The sequence below is a fragment of the Mobula birostris genome, chromosome 2 (assembly GCF_030028105.1).
Source record: "Mobula birostris isolate sMobBir1 chromosome 2, sMobBir1.hap1, whole genome shotgun sequence".
NCBI classification, from domain to species: domain Eukaryota; kingdom Metazoa; phylum Chordata; class Chondrichthyes; order Myliobatiformes; family Myliobatidae; genus Mobula; species Mobula birostris.
The window spans coordinates 61,967,510-61,981,024 of record NC_092371.1 but is presented as its reverse complement, the minus strand read 5'-3'; positions in this window follow the sequence as shown (position 1 = coordinate 61,981,024).

Here is a 13,515-nt window from a genome sequence, read left to right as displayed (position 1 = left end):
ACATCTACAGAAAAAAGTACAGTCGGCGTTTCGGGCTGAAACCTTTCAACAGGACTCAACCCTTCAGAGTCCCACTGAAGGGTTTCAACCCGAAACGTCAACTGTAATTTTTTCAATAGATGCTGCCTGGCCTGCTGAGTTCCTCCAGTATTTTGTGTGTGTTATTTCAGTTAATGTTGGCTTTCTGTCAGCTTGAACCAGTCTGGCCATTTTCCTTGGACCTCTTTCAAAAAGGTGAAAATTCAAGGTGTCTTCATCCACAGAAATGCTGCTCACTGGATGATTTTTTTTTATTTTCACACCATTCTCTGTAAACTCTAGAGACCGTTGTGCACCAAAGTCCCAGGGGATCAGCAGTTTCTGAGATACTCAAAACACCCCACTTGGCAGCAATGATCATTTCACACTCAACTCACTTAGATCTCATTTCCTCCCCATTCTGATGTTTGGTCTGAGCAACAGCTGAACCTCTTGACCATGTGTGCATGCTTTTATGCACTGCATTTCTGCCACATAATTAGCTGATTGGATATTTGCATTAACAAGCAGGTGTACGCATAAAGTGGCCACTGAGTGTACATTTCTAAATATCATTGAAAGGCTGAAGCCAATTGGGAAATGTCAGCAGCTTCATACTGGTCTGTTGGCATTTCTCTACAAAAGTGTGAGTGTGTTCAGGGACTGCAGATGTCCTGATTTGGCTGCATTGTTTATCACTGTCCTGCAGTGCTCCAATGTTGCTTGCTGCTGGGAGTCCTCCACACAACCTTGGTCAAATTTTCCGGCACTAATTCTGATGAATCTGCCTGATAGACCTGCCCCAAGTAAGATGTGGCAAAGTGGAGGAGGCTCTATTCACTTCAATTGACAGGAACAATTCAGTGAGGTAAATTATCTGTTAATTTATATATTTGGAATTAATTGAGGTTATTCAAATATTCTTAATGGTTTAAAATTCTCTTATAGTTCTCCTGAATTTCACTTTGGCTTTAAACTTTTAAAAATACCTTATGCAATAGAAGTGTTCTAGTTTTTTTTGCAGATGTCCATATATAAATGTTGTCAATATGTTGGAAAATACACAATAAACATATTTAATATGGTAACAGCACCTCCACAATATTGTAAGTAATGCATCAAAAGCACATAAGAGTGATAAGAAAGAATAATTACTAAAGGTGGAAGGTGAAAGGAATTATAGAATTCACAGGAATGCACATGGGACTTTCATATTTAATAATATTTTTGGGAGTCCCCTTTGTAGTGGTGTCCATAAGTTGGCTGATCTTAACTGGGGGATGGCCTGAATTTAATTGATGGTAATGAATTCAGAATGCTTTTCGTTATCTGGGAGACTCAAAGTATCGAATGATTGTAACAGTCCACTAAGCCTGAGGGAATTGTTTAATCACATTTTAAAAATTTAATCAGCTACAGTATTCCATGAGCGGCCTTGATCTTGATCACCAATGTATGGTATTACATCACACACTTGTGTACTTGACAGAGTTTCAGCTTTAGGACTGGTATAGTTTGAAGAGGCATGTCTTCGTTAATGGATTGGGAAAAGTCATGTACTTTAGTCAGAAGTTGATAAATCTGTGGAATTTGTTGCCACAGGCAGCTGAGGAGGACAAGTCTTTACATATATTTAAGGCAGAAGTTGATAGATTCTTGATAGGTCAGGACATGAAGGGATATGGGGAGAAGGCAGGAGAGGAAAAAAAAATGGATCAGCCATGATAAAATGGCAGAGCAGACTCGATGGGCCAAATGGCCTAATTCGGTTCCTATATCTTATGTTCCTATGGTCTTATATCTATGCCTAACACATAAGTCTGCAGCATATGTGGACAGAAAAAAAGATCAAAACTGAGAATTGATTTTATATTACAGTCAATTTGATTTTTTTCTGTAAATGGGATAATTGTTTGTGGAAAAATATCATGTTTTACTACAGGGAAAATTGGATTGACTAATTGCATTAACAGAAAAACATCTTCCACAGAATTCTACTGCATTGCACTTCTAATTTATGGAAAACTTCTCAATGTATTTCACAAGGAAAGGAATAAAAACCGTGTATAGCCTTGGGAGCTTTGTTTGATGGAAGCAATGTGGTTTATGGTGGATTTCAAAAGCTTTTGGAAATTAGAGATGTTGGGTCTGAAGAAGCTAATTGGTCAAGTGGGACTACAGAGAAAAATAGAGAGAGCTTAGGAGGCTGGATTGTAGAGTTGTGGGCAAGTGTTGTGTATTTGTGAGTAGATTTTTAAGATGAATGCACCTATGCAAAACTGGGTGGGCTCCAGGGTCCTGGCAAATCACATAACTATAGTTGTGGATAGTAACAGGGGTCGTAGTTAATTGCATGACTGGAGATGTGGATAGGGCTTTAAACTAAATAGTGGTGAGTGGGGGATGAGTTTAACAGATTGCAAAAATATGGATGAAGTAAAAGGGAAGGAGAGCACAGGGGAGGTTCCTGAAGTCTCCAGAAAAAAAAAAACAGAATGTTTAGAAAGATATAAGAAATTGACGTTAAACAATGTGGAGACAAATTTGAGGAGAGTGATGAATACACAACTGAAGTTGTTATATACAATGTGTAGAGTATACAAAACAAGGTAGATTGACTTACAGCACAGTTAGAAATTGGCAGGCATGGCACTGAGGGTGTAGCTGAAAGAAGCTCACAGTTGGGAGCTAAACATCCAAGGAGTCATGTCCTATTGAAAAGACAGGCAGGCGAGAAAAGGGGGTATATGACTCTGTTGGTAAAAGATGAAATCAAATTCTTAGCTAAAAGTGCAGGATTGGAAGATCTAGGATCCTTGTGGATAGAGTTAAGAAATTGCAAGGGTATAAAGACCCTGATGGAAGTTAGCTACAGGACTCCAAATAGTAGCCAGGACATGGTGTATAAATTACAAAAAAAGAGATAGATAAGGGTTGTAAGAGAATTAATGTAACTATGATCATGGGCGACCTCAACATATAGGTAGACTGGGAAGACTAAGTTAGCCTGAGATCCCAAGAGAAGGAATTCGCAGAATTACTGCAAGATGGCTTTTTAGAGCAGATTGCGGTTGAGCCCTTGGGGAAAAGGCAATTATAGGAGGCTTAAACTAAAAGAACCCTTAGGAATTTATCCTGCAGCTTGAGAGGAAGAAACTAAACTTGGTTGTATTTGTAATACCAGTCGGATAAAGGTAACTACAGAGGGGAGCTGTCCACAGTTAATTGGATGGGAACCACAACAGGTCTGAGCATACAGCAGAAAAGTCAGAAGTTTCTGGGAATAACTTTGAAGTAACATAATTATCTCATTCCAAAAGAAAAGAAAAAATCTAAAGGGTGTATGAGGCAACCATGGCTGACAAGAGAAGTCAAAGACAGCATAAAAGCAAAAATTAGTGGGAAGCTCAAAGTTTGAGAAGTTTTTAAAAAACAAACAGGAGGACCTAAAAAGTCAAGAAGGGGAGAAATGATTAAATATCAAGATAAGCTAGCCAATAATTTAAAAAGAAATTTCAAAAGTTTTCCTCAGATATAAGAATAAAGGAGAGGCAAGAATGAATGTTTGGAAAATGATACAGAAATAGTAATGGGGAACAAAGAAACAGCAGATGAACTAAATATTTTCCTTCAGTTTTCACTGTGGCAATATGCTAGAAATTCAAGAGGGTTGGGGGCAGTGGTCTAGATAAGTCACCTGGATCTGATTGGCAACATACCAAGGTTCTGAAGGAGGTACAGAAGCTGAAGAAATTGTGGAGGCATCAGTCGTCATCTTACAAGGATCACTAGCGTCAGGAATGCTTATTTAAGGACAGGAAAATAACAAATGTCACTCTACTTTTTATGAGAGAAGGGAGGCAAAAGACAGAAAATGATGGGCTAGTTAGCTTGACTTCAGTGGTTGATAAAATGTTAGAGTCCCTTGTGATGCTTGAAGCACATGCTGAAAAAGGCCAAAGCCAGCGCGGTTTCCTTAAGGGAAAATCTTGCCTGACAAACATATTGAATATGAAAAGGTCTAGCTAGAATTGATGTGGAGAGGATGTTTCATATAGTGAGTGGGTTCAGGACCAGAGGAGACAGTCTCAATCGAGGGGCATTCATTGAGAACAGACATGAGGAGGAATTTCTTTAGCTAGAGGGTGATGAATCTGTGGAATTCATTGCCACACAGAGCTATGGAGGCCAATTTATTGGGTATATTTAAAATGGAGATAAATACTGTAGGTTCTTGATTAGCAAGGATGTCAAAGATTATAGGGAGAAGCAGGAGAATTGGGTTGAGAAGGAGTATATACATTATTCATGATTGAATAGTAGCAGGTGTAATGTGCCAAATTGCCTCATTCTCCTATGTTTAGTGTTCTTATGGTCAAGTTGACAGGTAAAGTGTCTGCTTTCAAAGCCAAACCGGAACTGTGGGGACGGCGAGTGGACAGGGGCATATTTGACATGTTCCCAACATTATCTGGGATTTTGGGAGAGACTGAGGCTGCACCATCCTTCTCACAGCTGGTGCGTGATCACCCATCTTTGCTGTCGACAGAATTCGAGCGTTACTTCCCAACCACAAATGACCCAAGATGTGTACACGGCTGGGACCGTGACCCATTTGTGAATGTCCCCGGTGAATCATCCATGTCAGCGTGGGAAGAAGATCAACTCCTCGAGCTTGCAAATAACAGTGGGCTGAAAAGTATATTTGACATAACATCTCTGCCGGCATTCTGGATCAAAGTCAAGGCTGAATATCCTGAGATAGCCACGAAAGCACTGAAAATGTTGCTTCCATTTCCAACATAATATCTCTGCGAAGCGGGGTTTTCTGCAATGAACACAACGAAAACTAAATTGCGGAATAGACTGGACATAAGGAACCCCATTCGAGTATCGCTGTCTCCCATCACCCCTCGATGGGACCGTCTTGTTGCAGGGAAACAAGCCCAGGGCTCCCACTGATTCAGCGATATTGGTGTGTTACAATGATTTTATATGTTCATACGAGGAAAATATGCACTGTATGTTTAATAGCTAAACATTACTTAAAATGTTATGATGCTATTGACTTATAAGTGACTTAAAATTGATTTATCACTATATTCATGCAAGGAAAATATGCGCTGTGTGTTTAACATTAAATTTGTTAGATAAACCCTTTTAGAAATGAAATTGAGTGTATTAACCACTTATAAGTGACCTATAGTTAACTTATCACCTATATTCCGGTCGTGATTAACAACTCACCCCTCCCCCCCCCCCCCCCCACCGTCAGCTGTTCCACAAGAATATTGTCAATATTAAACCGGTCCGCGATGCAAAAAAGGTTGGGGACCCCTGGTCTAAAAGGTGACTGAGAGGTCAATAAAGAAGATATTTAAATGGTACTTCAATGAAGAAAGAGCATAGTTCAAAGTTTCAAAGTATGTTTGGGGGAGGAGAAGATGGTGGCACGACGCAGCGCGCGCGGCCGCTCCGAAATTATATTGTATTTGTAAGTAGGTACCGTGCACAATCCTGATTTGATGGAGGCAGACGTGAAGAAGCACGGAGGAACACCTGGAGAAACTTCTGAAATGCCTGCTTCGCTGCCGCTGCTACTGTGCGATCGAGAATCTTCGGAGGGGAAGGCCCCAAATCCTCGGCTTTGCCTGTTGCCTGTTGCTAGGACCAGGGTTGAAGCGCTCGGCAGAGATGGTGCTTGGTGCTTGATGTCAGAGGGCTGGTCGGAGGCTCGAAGTTTTCGGACGGACTCAAGGGTCGGCTGTGGTCGGGTGCTTCCAGGGTGCTGCATCAGCAAGTTTGTGGTGCTGGAAGCTCATGGCAGGGAGAGTTGTTCTTCCTTCTACCGTCTGCGTGAGATGATGGGACTTTCGAGAGACTTTGAGACTTTTTTTTACCGTGTCCATGGTCTGTTCTTTATCAAATTACGGTTTTGCTTTGCGCTGTTGTAACTGTATGTTATAATTATATGGTTTTTGTCAGTTTTTCAATCTTGGTTTGTCTTGTGTTTCTGTGACATCATTCTGGAGGAACATTGTATCATTTCTTAATGCATGCATTACTAAATGACAATAAAAGAGGACTGCCTGTCCTCATAATCTAATCTAATCTATATTTAATATCAGAGTATGTATATATTGTATACAAACTGAAATTCACCCTCTCCACAAAAGTCCAAAACAAAGAAACTCCATAGATGAATGAAAACATCAAAGCCCTGAAAACCCCCTCCGTTCACACATGCAGCAGTAAAAATTTTGACCCTCCTCCCACTCCTACCTGCGCCATGCGAACAGCAGCAGAAGCACCAATGAATCCACTGATCCAGAGTTCCTTTCAACAAACATACTTTAGAAGCAATGTAATACTTTACAGAAAAGATAAACACTTGGCAACCAGAGCTTCCTCAGTCAAACTTGTCTTGTGGGTTTTAGTCAGTCATTAAAATGAATGGAGACATAACCTGCAAGTGGGAGGTAAGCACAAGCAACAAGCCTGATCGCAATGTCTTCATGAATTCTGGTAGAATTGATACGCGTTACAAGCTACTTCTTCAGAATTTCCTCTGTCTTGTAGAGATAAAGTTTCAGTCTGCTGGATGTTCCTGAGATAAAGTTTTCTCTGGGCCAAACTCAGGAATGTGCCTCTATGCGTCATTCCAGAATAGTCATGTGATTTTATATATATAAGGCATCCGTTAGTCTTGCGAGACCATGGATCTGTGCCTGGAAAATCATCACTCTCCAGGGCGCAGGCCTGGGCAAGGTTGTATGTGATAACTCCAAAACATCAATAACTCCAAAAGACTGGAAGTAGAGTAGATACTGAAAGGCCTTTACTAGCAGTAAAATGTGACCTCCAGCATGCTGAGTGTCTGCCCCTGGACTGAGAGGAGGAGCCATGGCCCAATCACCTTTATTCAGGGGTCTGTGGGAGGAGCCACAGGGGCCATCAGCAGAGGGGCATATCCAGACAGGTAACCCAGTTACTATATATATATAGTTTACCACAGTATAGAAGACTGGCAGTTGCCCATGCTGCAAGTCTCCCCTCTCCATGACACCGATGTTGTCCAAGGGAAGGGCAAGGGCCAATACAGCTTGGCACCAGTGTCGTCGCAGAGCAATGTGTGGTTACGTGCCTTGCTCAAGGACACAACACGCCGCCTCGGCTGGGGCTCGAGCTCACGACCTTCAGGTCACTAGTCGAATGCCTTAACCACTTGGCCATGTGATTAAGAGTAAGGTTATTTATCAACCTTAATCGGAATTAGATTTTAAATCATTTCCAAACTGTTCAATTGTGTGAAATGCTTTCACAAAATCAAATGCATTTAATATATAATTCATTTCATTAAATTTATATAATGCTTTAAATTATGAATCAAGTAGTCAGTGGTTGTGATAATTGAATTGCAAACAGAATTAAGTAACATAAAAAATCTAGCAATTTAAAAGGTTGTTACACCTTACGATTTCTCTTCCCTTAGCGCTGGGAATTACTCTGTCTTCATTGAGACAGGATTAGAAATGTGAACCACAGTTACATACAAGATCCACCTTTTACACAATATTCTACTTAGCTTACAGCATTGATACATATGGTAATTAAACTCTGTGGCCACTTTGTTAGGTACACCTGCTCATTAATGCAAATATGTAATCAGCCAATTCTGTTACAGCAAATTGCTATTTTTGCTAGGTAAGGGAGGTATGTAATATAGTGGCCACTGAGTGCATGTTGCACGGGCAATGGGACTTCAGTGCTACAGTGCTACATCAACTGGCAGCTCTGCTTATTTTTGATCATCATCAGAATAAAGATCATCACCACCAGCAGGGAGCCAAGTTTTTCTGCCATTGGTTGTGAGCAGGAAGAAGCTTGAGTCACCTCTAGTGTCTGTCATTGTTCGGTCAGTTTGTGATTTAGCCTATCGGGTTCCAGTCCAGAGACTGAGGGACAAATGAGTGTAATACAGTACCCATTGGTTGTTGAAGGAGATTATGCTTCACGGAACAGCTCTATTCCATCCACCAAAAGCAGAATTTCCCAGTGGCTAAACATTTTAATTCTGATTCTCATTCCCATTACAACATATTGGTCCATGACCTCCTCTTCTGCCACGATAAGGCCACCCTCAGGGTGGAGAAGCAACAACTTAATTTCCATTTGGGTGGTCTCCAACTTGACAGCATGAATATCAATTTCTCCTTCCAGTGATATTTTTCCCCTCTCCTCTTCTTCTATTCTCCATTCTGGTCTTTCATCTCTTCTTACCTGGCCATCACTTCCACTGGGTCCCCTCCTCCTTCCCTTTCGCCTGTTGTGCACTCTCCTCTCCTATCTCACCAGCCCTTGACCTTTTGCACCCACCTGGCTTCACCTATCACCTTCCAGCTATCCTCCTTCCCCTCCCCGCATCTTTTTACTTTAGCAACTTCCCCCTTCCTTTCAGTCCTGGAGAGGAATCTCAGCCTGATCACTCAGCCCTTTATTCATTTCCATAGATGCACTCTGACCTTCTGAGATCCCCCATCATTTTGTGTGTGTTGCTTTGGATTTCCAGTATCTGCACACTTTCTTGTATTTATGGTATGCTTTAAGGGCTACGTCAGGTGGTTGATTCCTCACAGGGTTGTAACATTCAACCTGGATGAGCCAATGGGACTAAACAATCATACTTGTTTGAGCTCCTAAGTCTTGGTGAATTTACTTATAGAGATTCATTGTGGAACATGCCCTTCTGACCCAATGAGTGTTGCTGCCCAGCAACCCACCTACTTAATATTTGTTTAATCACAGGACAATTTGCAATGGCCAATTAACCTACCATCCAGTACATCTCTGGACATTGTGAGGAACCCGGTGCACCTGGAGGACACCCATGCGGTCACGGGGAGAACGTACAAACTCCTTAAACTCCACACTCCAATACCCTGAGCTGTAATAGCAACATGCTAACTACTGTGCTACTGTGGGGCCATATTTGGCCCAGGATTCACTAAGTCACCTGAACACTTCTATAATCCAGCCGAGATACTCTACAGTAACAGGAGCAGATTTTCAAAAAAAAACTTTAAGTCAAGCCTTGCTTACTCTCTCAGACACACATAAAAGAGTGCATACCATCACTCTGAAGAGAGCCAGGGAGCTTATCTCCAATATTTATCCCTTGATCAATCCAAGAAAAGCAGATTAGCTAATCTTTATCACTTTACAGCTTGCAGTTTCTTGCTGTGTGCAAGAATGTTGTGTTTGCTACATTACAATAATGTCTAATTTCAGAGATGGAATAATACTGGGTGCCTGAAGTTCATGAAACGTGGCAGGCAATAGTCAGCTGGTCCTTTAAACCAGCTGATCCATTCTAATCAATTGAACAGAGCTGAATTGTGAATATCCTTGTAAATGTGACTTAAGTAATTTATTTATTGATCAGTCTACATTACATACTTCACACACAGATTAATGAACATTACGTACTTCATACTAGGGTAAAGTATACAGCCAGCAGAATCAATAGGTGCCTATTGCCTTAAATAGCATCAGCATTATTAAGCTTGATTATTCTTTAATTTACGTTCATAAACATAGCATGATCTATATTGAACGGAAAGACATCCTTACATCATTGTACGTTGTGCCAACAATGACATCTATCTCCCTGGCTTCTCTCTCTTCCTGGATAAAAAAAAGCTTGCCAAACATCATTTGATTGCCATCTCCAGTTCTTCTCTCACCATCTGCATAAATCACAGCGTGAGACAGTTTGTCATAACACAGAAGGGAACGGAGAATGTCAATTAACCTATTTGCAGAATTCATACATTCTTACCTACATTAAAATGAGAAAAAGAAAAATTTACAAACACGCACAATTTTTGGAGACAGGCTCAACTTCAAAGTGAAAGAGTATAGCATGTTTCCTCAGAGAAACAGATATTGCACAAGTTTGCATGGGCATGAATCAAATATACCAGGCAGTCTCCATGTATTAAAAAGTCAGGTGTGTGACCAAACATAAGAGCTCAAATTACACTAACAAAAATCTTGTATCACATTCAATATGCCTGCTGTATTTGATATTTTAGTAATCTGTACTCAATGTTGACTGTATCTAACCATACCAAGTAGAATATTTTCAGCTTACCATGTCAAGAAAGGGGTTTTGTTTGAAAGAATACTTGTGTACGGGGAGATGGTGGGATTGGATACAAGACTCAAAGTACCTGTGGGGTTTGCAGAAGCATAGTGTTTTCCAAATTAAAGCATAACATGCTGGAAATACTCACTTGTCAGGCAGCATCTGTGAAGAAAGAAAGTTGTTTCAGGTTAGTGGCCCTGGTGATTTCTCAGCAGATGCTGTCCACCTTTTGGGCAATTCCACCATCCGCAGCGTGTTAGATTTTGCATTGCTGTTTGAAATGGAGATTCTGTCTTTGCTATCAGCACAATTTAAGATGGTGAATCTGGAAACCAGGTTTCAGCATGAAATAGCTGTAACTTTCAACAGTGTATATAGCTGCTCCACTGAATTCATGATACCTTCTAGCACTGGTGGTAAGATGAATGGAAAATTTGGGAATGGGACTCTGACCAAGATTTGTCACGTTCATGACATGCAGGGTATAGCAGTGGTGGTTGGAGGTGGTGGTGGATGAGTGGGTTTGCATTCCAAGAAGACAGTCTACATCGGGATTTTCTGTATTACAAATCACTGCCATCTGTGCAAGTGTGAAGAAGCACAAGTTATTATTGGTTTGTTATTGTCAGATTTACAGCAAAATACTTTGGTTTTATGTGCCATCCAGACAGATCATGTCATACATAATCATACTGATGTAGTTAACAGAAAACAGGATGTAGACTATAGGTGTTGCAGCTGCAGAAAAAGTACAGTGCAGGTAAATAAATAAAGTGTATGGGCAGGTAAAGAGATCAAAAGTTCATCTTCCAGTGTATGAGAGGTCCAGTCAAGAATTTGATAATGGTGAGAATGAAGGTTTCCTTGAGTCTGGTGTTGTATCTCATGCCTGATGGGAGATGGGAAGGTTAGAAACTGCTTGCCCAAGGTGGTGGAAGTATAGACAGAGTTAATGAGAAGGGTGGACTGGGCAGAATTCATAACTCTGTAATTTTGCAGTTTACGGCAGAACAACTATACAAGTTGGAAAAAGTAAAAGATTGCATTTACTTAATGATATTTAGTCACAAAAACTCCGCGAGAGTGGATATTATTCTGTATCTCAAAGTTCTGGGTATTGACTTGTGAATTCTGGAAGGACAAATATCTGGTGCCTGAATAGCTGTGGCTTAACAAAAGTCACTAGGATCCACAAAAACTAAATATTTGACAAGAACGTTTTCATTCTAATTATAAAAATGTTAAGGGCCATAGAGAAAGGCTTAGATGATGCATTAAAGAATGTTTATTAGCCAGCTTTAAGATGTACAGCTGATTTTGTTCCGATTCTTAGATTGAAGCTGTTTGTATAGGTTAAAATAGATAATTCTGGCATGACATTGAAATTCAAATACTAAATTCTGGAAGATTAATATAACAGTATTGTTTGTGTGAGCTGCTGTTCCATTCATTATTGTGCTGACCATTTCATTTTAATTTCAGTTCATTATCATATTCATGGAAGTAATGAAGTCAGGATATTACTTACTGGCAAAATGATAGAATTTAAACACATGCAAAGAGGATGTGAGAGATGGAGGTGCTTAAATTTGGAACAAAAACAATTTGCTGGAGGAACTCAGCAGATCAAGCAGCACCCTTGGAGGTACAGGGATGGGTAATGTTTCAGACCAAGACCCTGCATCAGGACTGAGAATATGGAGGGAAGATAGCCAGTATATAGAAGTGAAAAGGAGGGATGAGACAGAGGAAGACAGATAATAGGTAGAATGAAACGACAAAAGGCTGCTGGGCAGATGGAGCCATTGGGGAGATAGAGGAATGGTGAAGGGGACTTTTAAGACAGAGGCTTATAGATGACAGGTAGAAAAACAGGCAGAGGGAAAAACAGATACATGGAACTAGGGGGAGGAGATAGAAAAGGAGAAGAAGGAAGAAACTCAGGTGGATAGATATGAGAGTAATGAGCAGAAGAGCCAAGGTAACAAGGGAGAAGGGTTGGAGAAACTGGGTGATCTGCTGGGGTTGGAAAAGAACACAGGGGGTGTATACGAAATTTGAAAACCCAATGTTTGCAACATTTGTTGAAAACTGCTCAAGTGGACTATGAGTTACTGTTCTAGTTTGCATTTGACCTTACTGTGGCAGTGAGGAAATCAGAGGACAGACAGGTCCTTGTGGGAATACGAAAGGGGATTTATGGCTAAGCATAACTCCGGTGCCACATTCAAGTTGCCAAGGACATCACTGTTGTACGCCAAATCAAAGGTGCTGACGAATCAGCATATAGGAGGAGGATTGAAAATCTGGTTGAGTGGTGCCATAACAACTCGCTAATGTCAGCGAGACCGAGGGGCTGATTATCAACTTCAGGAGAAGGAACCAGAGGACCATGAGCTAGTACTCATTGAAGGATCAGAGGTGGAGATGGTCAGCAGCTTTACATTCCTTGGTGTTATTATTTCGGAGGATGTGTCCTAGGCCCAGCACGTAGGTGCAATTACAAAGAAAGCACAGCAGTGCTTCTACTTCCTTAGGAGTTTCTCAAGATTCGGAATGACATCTAAAACTTTGATAAACTTCAATAGGAGTGTGGTGTAGAGTGTATTGACAGACTGCAACACAGCCTGGTATGAAAATACCAATGTACCAATGTCCTTGAACAGAAAATTCTACAAAAAACAGTCCATCATGGGTAAAGCCCTCCCCAGCATTGAGCACATTTACACAAAATGTTGTCACAGGAAAATTGCGTCCCGCATGGGAGGTTAGTTAGGAAAATTCAGTCGCTAGGTATACATGGAGAGGTGGTAAATTGGATTAGACATTAGCTCGATGGAAGAAGCCAGAGAGTGGTGGTAGAGAATTGCTTCTCTGAGTGGAGGCCTGTGACTAGTGGTGTGCCACAGGGATCAGTGCTGTGTCCATTGTTATTTGTCATCTATATCAATGATCTGGATGATAATGTGGTAAACTGGATCAGCAAATTTGCTGATGATACAAAGATTGGAGGTGTAGTAGACAGTGAGGAAGGTTTTCAGAGCCTGCAGAGGGACTTGGACCAGCTGGAAAAATGGGCTGAAAAATGGCAGATGGAGTTTAATACAGACAAGTGTGAGGTATTGCACGTTGGAAGGTCAAACCAAGGTAGAACATACAGGGTTAATGGTAAGGCACTGAGGAGTGCAGTAGAACAGAGGGATCTGGGAATACAGATACAAAATTCCCTAAAAGTGGCATCACAGGTCGATAGGGTCGTAAAGAGAGCTTTTGGTACATTGGCCTTTATTAATCAAAGTATTGAGTATAAGAGCTGGAATATTATGATGAGGTTGTATAAGGCATTGGTG